Raw genomic sequence first — 9,581 nt, forward strand, 5'->3', positions numbered from 1 at the left:
TTCCCTTCTAATTGTTTTACTACAAACACATTTACATATTTGTAATTCTAGTGCACATTTAACTTTTTGTTCTTTTAAAGTATTATATTTGTATACTTATGCTATTACAGAGTGTTTATAACCATTATATAAAAAAAAACTACATAGTTCTTCAGGTGAGCATTTAATTATTATTTTTTTCTTCCCCCTCCAAGTATTTATTTATCATTGTATATTTCTGTCTATCCTTCTTCTCCTTTCTTGCTGTTATAAATAATGCTATACTAGGCGATTTCATGATAGTCTTTTATGTATGTTGGATTAATTCCTTGATGCACATTCTTCACATGCTTTAATGATGATTTACTTCAGTCATATAATATACTAGAATTATAACTACAGTATTTAAACAGGCCAGTAGTGGAATTGGAAAATGCTAGGGTGGAAGATTAAGGAAGGAAAAGGTGCTAACTATCTTCCAATAAAACTGTATGTGCTTTAAGGAGAGATACCCAGCCTCATTTGGTTTTTATGAGGAAACCATATTCATTCATTAAATATTTATTGAGCACTTATTAATTGAGTGCTCAAAATGCTGGACATATTCAGAAACATAATGCCTGCTCTCAAAAAGCTTACTGTTGACCTGGAGAGACAGACATATTAACAGGGAATTAGAATATACAGAAATAAGGACTACAGTGGGTATAAGAATATCCAGGTATAAAGGAACACACAGAAAGAGCAACTAAACCCATATTGGAGGGTTCAGGGAATTCATTCCACGAAATCTGTGCTAGTCACTAGAGATATAGTCCTGAAGCTCAGGGAGCTCTGGTCTGTTGGAGGATACCAACATCTATAACCAATATGAAATTCAAAATGAATTTCTAGACCAAGATAAACATCTCCAATGAAATATCTGTAAATCTGTTTTATCACTCAAAGAGGATATAGATGAAGTGAAACGTTGAAAGAGCATTTGTGCAGTGGACTCAGGAATAGCAGCTGGTAAATTGTGTAGGAAATGAGTAAGAATGGGAGAAGAAGCAAGCCACACCTCCCTTTCTACATACTATCTGCAGCCAAGCCTACATGGGGAGGTGAGCAGAAATTCTTACCTCTGAATTAAGACAAGGGTTGGTGAATATAATGGAACTAGCCCTTTTGATTTCTAATTTAATTCTGAGTTTTTGCAAGTAAGTAAACATGTGACATTCTATTTCCAAAAAGAGGTCAGAAGAAATAAAACTAAAGGGACTAACCAAGTTTTTATTTAGATAAGGGCAGTATTACCCCTCATGTAGCCAAAAGATAGTGGGATATACTTTTTGATGTTATACTATGAATCCTTCATATTTAACTTATCAGTTGCAGTGGTTATACACACAGTCTTAATTTCCTAGGTGGTCAGAAGCTTGATATAAGTCATAAAATGGTGCTTAATTTTTAAGAAAGTGGGACAGATCTGGCTAATTACATCTCTCTTTTCTTTTGATAAGAGACTCCAGGACTTTTAGGAAGTTACAATGACACTCGGCTAGAGGCTCCATTTCCCATCCTCCCTCACAACTAAGTGTGTCCATGTGACTAATTTTGGCCACTGGTATATGAAAACTAATTTATGTGGCTTCTGGATCACTCCCTTAATAAAAGAGGCTAATGGGCTTAACAGCTTCTTTCCCCTTTGTCACTGGCTGTGACTCACTGAGAACTAGAGCAGCTACCTTGGACCCTGAGCTGTGTGTTATGAATGACAGAGCTGCTGTGCCAGTCCCACCTCTGGATAATTATATGAGAGAGATAGAAATTTATATAATTTTATATATAAGAAAGAGACAGACATATTATTTTCTATATGTTATATGTATAATATAATTTATTTATTAGGAGGAGTCTTTCTCATAGTAAATTGGCCTATTCTCTGCTTAATTCAGGAAGAGTAGTGGTAAAAGGGAAGGATGTTCCAAGCAAATGGGTAAAAGTTTAAAAAAGTAAGGCTAGTTCAGGTAAGTATTTCGATACGGCTAGACTGTGGGGTATATGAGAGAAAGTAGTGATTGATGAAGTTGGAAACCGGCAGTAGCCAAATCATGAAGAGCCTTCACATCATGTTACCAAATGTAAATTTTATCCTATCAGCCATTGGGAACCATTGAAAGTTGTTGAGCAAGGGGCAGGGTTTAAAGAAAGATTGTGTTGCAATAGTATGGAGGGTGAGTGATCTTTTTCCTGTCGTAGTTTTAGATTGTTTGTGTTCTTAATCCCTTTCTCTAAAGTTGGGTAATCAAGAGTAAAATACTCTGGTTTGTCTTCATTTTTATTGAGCTCATATAAAAGTCTCTAGACTCCAGGATTCAGTATAAATCAAAGGAGCAGAAACAACTTTCCAGAATCATCTTCCTCAACCTGAACTATTATGAGTGGGTAGGCAGGCTGGCACTGTTGGTGGAGCCAGTCTTTCCAGCAATGCCAGCATCCAGAAAATGCTGGGTAATTTCTCTTTTTCAAATCCAAGCTAAATTCACATCTAAGCCAAGTCTTTTTGGAGAATTACTTTTCCAGTTGTATTGCTTACAGATCTTTCCTTCTTCTGTAGTCATTTCCTCCATTGCACAGCTTTTTATCACATGCTTGCTGAATCACAGCAATACTTAGTTCCATGACTTGGAGTCTGGAATCTTATGCTGTATACTTCAAGAAGAGCCAACCTGAGTCCCTGTTGTTCTTTTCACACGTTATGTGTAGAATGATAACAACAAAGTGCCTGGTTATTTGTGGTCTTCCTGCCAGAACTATACTGAGGGTTTTAATCTTCATTAACCAACAAAATGATTTAATTCATTCACACAAGCAGAAAACACTCTTCCAGTCTATACATTTTTTTCTTTATATCTTACTGTTAACATTTAAAAGTAAGCAAGTTTTTATTAAACTTTCTCGCCATTCACTTTCATTTTTCTACTCTCAGAAGAGAAAATAGGAAAAATTCTCTAGAGAGTTACCCGCTAAAGACCATTCTGTGTTACACCAGAAGGAAGAACAGCCAACATAAGAGATCGTTAGGCCTGCTCTAATCAGGTTCATTTGGTGATATTTATAAACCTACTGCTCACCCCTCCTTTAATGTATCAAAAACCTGAGGTATCTGAACCCTTGTTTATGACAGATTCTCTCTTTGCCTCTTATGAATTTTCAGCAGACGTATTCAATTCATAAAATGAGGATATGGTAAATCCTACTTTATTTAGAATAGAAACAATCACGAAACCTCAGATTTCTCGTTGGCTCTCCTCTTTTATTTGAGAGGGGCAGAGAGTTTTTGTTTTGTTTGTTTTTTGTTTTTAAACATCATCTAAAGCAGGGTCAGTACTAAGTCAGTGACCATCCTATCCTTAGGTCTAAAATGCTCTCCAATGGGAACTGATTTTCATAATGATAATCCTAAAATACTTAAAAATACTTTCTAAATGATTAAGGAAATATTGATTCATAAACAAATGTTTATCAATTATCTACTATATCCCAAAACCCAAGTAAGCTTAGTATTGTTAGCTGTTTTAGAGATGCAGAAACTCAGGCACAGTTAATTTCAAGAACCTGCTTAGGGTCACCTGGCTAGAAATTGGTGAAAGGAATAGTGGCACCAAAGCTCATAGCAATTTAACTGTCAAGGAGTTGACAGTCTGGATGGGAAGATAAGACTAACACCTGAAAAGAATAGGGACTAATTAAAGGCAGAACTATATGGTCGAGACTGAAGGTATAACATTCAGAGGATAGAGTACTTAACGGAGGTTATAACAGGCTTCGAGCAGAATGTTAGACTCAACTGGGTCTTGAGGATGAAATAGAACTTGCAGAGGTGGAGTGGAGGGACAATGAGTTCAGTCATCGAGGAGCAGTCAGAGTAAACTAATGCAGGAGGAGAAAAGGAGAATGTAACTTCAGAGTATTTTTAATATTTTTAGTGTTGCACACATGTATTCTACTTTTCAAGTTCAGTGCATACCCTGTTTTCAACTATATGGAGGAATAGATTTTTACCATGAAAATCTGTTTTAGACTTTGAGAACTGAAAGAAAATTTTAAAAATCTGTCTTGTAAGTTATCGAATCACCTTATTGCTTACCTGGAATTCAGTGCACTTTCTCCACCACCACAGTGCTCTGGGCAGGTGGGGTATGGGTAACCCCAGTGGGAGGAGGAAAAGCCTGCAGTGCTAGGTATTTTCAAACTGTCTCCTTTTAAAGTACTAAGCAGATCCATTTCTGGTTAGCTTCCTTGATTACAGGGCTGTCAGATAGAAAGGGAAAACAAAGTACATGAAGTTTCTTTTAAGGTGCACATGTGGACTGGTGTTTCTTTTCTTGGCTGTGAGAAGGTGCCTTCATCACGGTACAAAGGAATTTTCTTGATACTCTGGGGATTTATTGGTGCAAGTTATAATGTGCTACAGAGGCACTTTTTCTCTCTGCAGAGTTATGTCTGATAGATGGCAAAGCAAATACACAATAGGTTTCTGAGATATGATGAACAGAACCTGAAAAGAAAGGAATTTAAAGATTGGAGAAGAAAGAGAAGACAAAAGGAACAGGAAATGTTTGCTCTTTTACTTCAGCTTTGCTCTTATTATGGAAATCATACCATTAAAACAAAACAAAACAACAACAAAAACAAAAACCGTCCATAGTTCCCAGCTTTTGGCTGGGAAATGAGAGTTGTTCTTTTAGCAGATAGGTAGACCAAGAGATGTTGAAGAAAAATGAGGTTTAAAGAACTACTTTATTCTGAGGATTCTTGGAAGGTCATTGAATAAATGTTCTTAAAATCTACTTGAGGTGGTCTTTAAAAATAGGAGTGCTACCTTTGTATATTCTTTGATACTTTTTTCACATGATTCTGCCTACAAATAGATGCAGAGAGCTGGATTAGCTGATTTCTACTCCAGCTTTGCAAATCTGTGATTACATTCAAGTCATTTAACCAAAGGAATTGAATTTCAGATATTTAGAGGTATTTAGAAAGTCTATTATGTCACAATGAAATGATGCAATTATCAATATAGTTAAAAAATTGGAGGCCTAGGGCATAATTTTCAGAAAGAATTTTTGAAGGCATTGTTAATTTAGAAATTCGTGCCTAAATAAATCTTATTCCCTTGCAGCAGAGGGAGTGCCTTGAGATAGCCTGTACTTATTCAACTGTATAAAGGAATCAGTCTGTCAAGGAGGGCTGTATCCCCTACTGTGCCTGTCTTTTTGTGTTTTGGGGCATGCATCCCTAAATAAATGAGCAATGTCTCTTTAGGAAATTGGAGTCTCCTATTGGTATATATTTCTAGGTCAAATATCTGAAAGGGGCATTGCCTGCTATTGCATTGTTTTTGGAGACTTTACATTCTCTGGTTATCTTTTATAAAATACCCTGATTAAAGGGTAGAAATTTCAAGCAAATAGGAAGTTGTTATTCAAAGACTTGTTACTTTTCTCTTGGACTCTATTCATTAAGTAGACACCTATGTGACAGTTATAATTTAAAACATTGGGAATAGAGTGGAAACAGATCAACAGGGTCCTTGCCATTAAATATTCATTTTCTGGATTCTCAAACTCTCAGAGAATAGCATATCTAGTAATAATTTAACATAATTAGAAGAAAGGATTCCTTTGTATAAAGCTAGTTTGTTGCCAGAATTATTGTAATACTTACAACAGAGAATTTTGAAACTGGAAAGAACTTGTGAAATGTTTTTTTTGTTTTGTTTTATTTATTTATTTTTTTTGAGTCAAGAATCCATTTTAAAAATCACTGGTAGTCTAGATAAATCAGATTTTCCAATTTATTCATAATGTGGTAGAATAAAGTATATTTTCATAAATCTGCAACAGCACCATTGGTAACAGAGACATGCAACAAGAAACCAATTTCAAATTTTGTTTCTTATTTCTGAAATGGTTTTCTGTCATAACTCTGGAAAACAAGCACCATGAATTTTTCAAATTATCATTAGGCAGCTCTGGCAAAATTTATGTTAAGAGGTTTTGGCCTGTTTATGTATCCTGGAATTTGCCAAAATTAGTAATGTGATATTCATATTTAGCAAACCTATAGAGCAATAAATAAGGACATGTGACTATTGGGGAGTGCTGTTTTAAATTCTTTTTTGTGGCATTCATGAAATGCAGCGGTCTTCCAACTCAAATTCTGCAATATTAGGCAGCAAGTTATACCCTGAACCAAACCAGATGGTGATCAACTCTATTTCTATTATCAACTCAATACAGCGATAGTTACCAGATCTTACTTGCAACTTTAACATTTGGAACAGATTAACAACAGGCTGAAATGAGAAACCTCCATTTTACTAAAAGGTTCAGAACATATCATGCTATAAAATCAGAAAGACTAGTAAGAAAAATTATGAGGCAAAGAGTTCACTGTCTACCTTGGTTTCTCCCTGTAGGACAAGTTATTTCCCTTTTATAAGTGCCTTTTGCAAAGGAATTTTAAGTGGAGTATTGTGAGGATTAGGGCCTATTTGCCTATCGGCCTCCTGAGGTGCCCCATTCCACAACCTGTTGTTGAATCTATCTCAGTGTGGCCCTGAGCAAGCTAGGCCTCAGGCACCCAAGGGGGATTGTTTGCATTTTTGGGTGGCTTCCTTTGCAAGAAGGCCTTTCTCCTCTTTCTCTCTCTCTTTCTCCCTCTTCCTCTCTCCCCTCCCCCTTCTTACACACACACACACACACACACACACACACACTCACCATACAAATTCAGAGGTTCACCCAGCTATTGAAATTTATGAAACATTTGGGCTGCCCAGGTTTGGCCTCTGGAATTGAATGTATTTGGCTAAATACTTTGCTCGTCTGCCAATGTCATGTACTGTCTGCTTCTCATAGCAATCTTTCTTTGTGACATCTGTTGGGCAAATCCATTGCTAGGGCTTTACAGGACCAAGGCAAATCAATGTGTGTCTCTCATGTCCAATTTTGTATACAGGTAAAACCAAGTTAAGGTGAGCATTAAGTACAGAGTTACAGCTATCAGGACAAAGTATAGAAACAGGCATATGATTGAGTTCAATTCCTATTTTGTGGTGTTGAAAACGGAGGTATTGAGAAGGTAAAGAATTTTCCCGAAGACACAGTTAGTGTGACTAGTAGATGTGATGATGAAGGATGTGAGTGTTGCTAATGTATCAGTATTCTTCTATGACCATGATTTAGAGACAGAGACAAAATGTAGATCTTCTACTTTCTATACCCAAATCATGGCAGCCTTGCTCTTGTTCTTCTGTGAAACTGAATAGCTTGCCAGAGAAACCCTTCGGAGAGAGGCCAACTGCCTTTGTGCATTTTTGTTTATTCTCTAGCCAAGACCTTGCTTCAGGGCTGATTGAAAATTCTTTTGCCTGTTTCTTAGTGTGATAGGAAATATAAATTCCTCTTTAGGAATAAGTTTTTGAAGCCTCTTATACTGTACAAATCATGGAGGGTTAAAACAGTGCTTAGTTCCAGGAGGATAAGAATATCTCACTTGTATCTGCTTGAACTGAATTTTGGGGTGCAGTTGTTAGGAATGCAGACAGTGAGGGTATGGGAGACCTGGAAGAGAGTGGCAAGAGGTGAAAGAGAGAGGGAAACAGGAAAGGGACAATCATTGCAAATTATAAGACAGAGATTGTTTATTATCCTAAAAGTGGAAGGAACACTTCTACGTATTTTTAACTGGGAATGACATGGTAGATTTGCATTTTCAAACTGTATGGCTGCAGTCTAGAAGGAGGATTATTAGAAGCCAAGAAGAGATGAAAACCTGTTAGGAGGTTATCGCAGTACACCAGGTTAATGATAACTTTTACTAGCATGGTCCTTAAAGCCTTTGTTCTATTCATATCTATATCTATCTATACTAGAGCTATACACATTTTTAGAAAATCTATTATACTATAGAGAATGTTTAAACTTTTTGATTTTCTTAACTTCACAATTTATTGTAAACATTTTTTGCTATTTATTATTCTTCTACATTACTTTATAATGGCCACATAATATTCTCTTACGAGGGAATATTATAGTAGCTTCTGAGTCATCAGCTATTGATGGATATTTGGTTTTCGATTTTGCAATGGATAGTACTATTATGATTATCTTTGTAAATACATTGCTCACATTCATGATTTTTTTTTCCCATTAGGATAATTTCCTAGAAACAATTTCTGGGAAAAAGAGTATTCAGAAGCCTTCAGTTTTGTAGGCTATTGCCAGATCGTCCATGACCACAATTCAAGTTTCTTTTGCAGTATAGCTGATACCCAAGGAGCTGCATATGAGTTGTATGCAAGATCACACTGCGTGTACTCCTCTCCTCAAATTTGTTATCTGTGATTCTTCCTTATGGTGCATAGTACTTTGTAAATAATCAATGCACCATTTAGTTACCTCTCCTGTTCCAGACACTAGAGTTAAATTTTGGAATTGGAAAGCACTTGTGAAATTTGAATTAAGGATTCCTTATTTTAAATCTCCAGTAGATCTAAATTTATCAAATTTTCCAATTTATTCATAATGTGATAGATAAAAGTTTACCCATCTTAGACATGAAAACACAGTTTTTTCCCTCCAGCATTAATTTTTTTTCAGAAAATAGACTTCAATCTCTTAGAGAATGTTTATGTTCACAGAAAAATTCAAGCATTTTATAATTACAAAAAAAGAAAAAAAGAAGAAGAAAAAAGTCAGGGACATAGATGTGTACTTTTTAAGTGAAAGAATATTACTATTTTTTCTTTAAATATTTTAGAAGATACTATTATAATTGCTTAATGTTTGGAACTGCTTACAATGATCTGACATTTCATAAGTGCTTCAAACATATGCATATACTCATTTGTTGCTGAAACTTAAATCATGGTGAAGCTAAATGAACTAGGTGACAGATTAAAAAATGATAATATATTTATTCTGTTATTTCTTTCTCTTCTGTAGTCGATATTCTTTAGAATTTGCTTGGTGGAGAAAGAACATCTTGACTGTCTTGGCTACCAGGGAGTTCCTATTCCCACGGTGGCATTTAGGTTTCTAATGAGATGGACATTAAGGCCAACCTGGAACCATTTCATTTTTGTTTAATACAATTCCTTGTTACAAGCCACAGATTTACCTTTCAATTAAAATAATACCCAACTCCCATTCTTCTGTTTCTTATTTCAAACACTATCTTGCTACATAGGAGATGCTCAGTTAATGCTTGATTAATTCATTAATCTGGAAAGCAGCTGTTAATAGGTCGAGTATTCTCTTTATGGATCTGTCTTGCTCTGAAGATTAGCAAAATGATTTTTGTTAGTGCCAGAAAAGCATGTTTGATGTAATCAAAGTGAGTGCAGTAGCTTAAAATCTTAACATATTCTGGGTAACGACAGCAACTGTTAACACCTCAGTAACTTTTCACCAGTTACTATGTACTTTAAGATAAAATCCACTTCTACTACATACTTATATTTTCTCAACTTTCCTGTGTTCTCACAGTCAAAAAAAAAAAAAAAAAAAAAAAGGGCATCAAGATGTATTTAGTAGGAAGAACCAACAGAG

Source organism: Pteropus vampyrus, unplaced genomic scaffold, assembly GCF_000151845.1.
Source record: "Pteropus vampyrus isolate Shadow unplaced genomic scaffold, Pvam_2.0 Scaffold149, whole genome shotgun sequence".
NCBI lineage: Eukaryota > Metazoa > Chordata > Mammalia > Chiroptera > Pteropodidae > Pteropus > Pteropus vampyrus.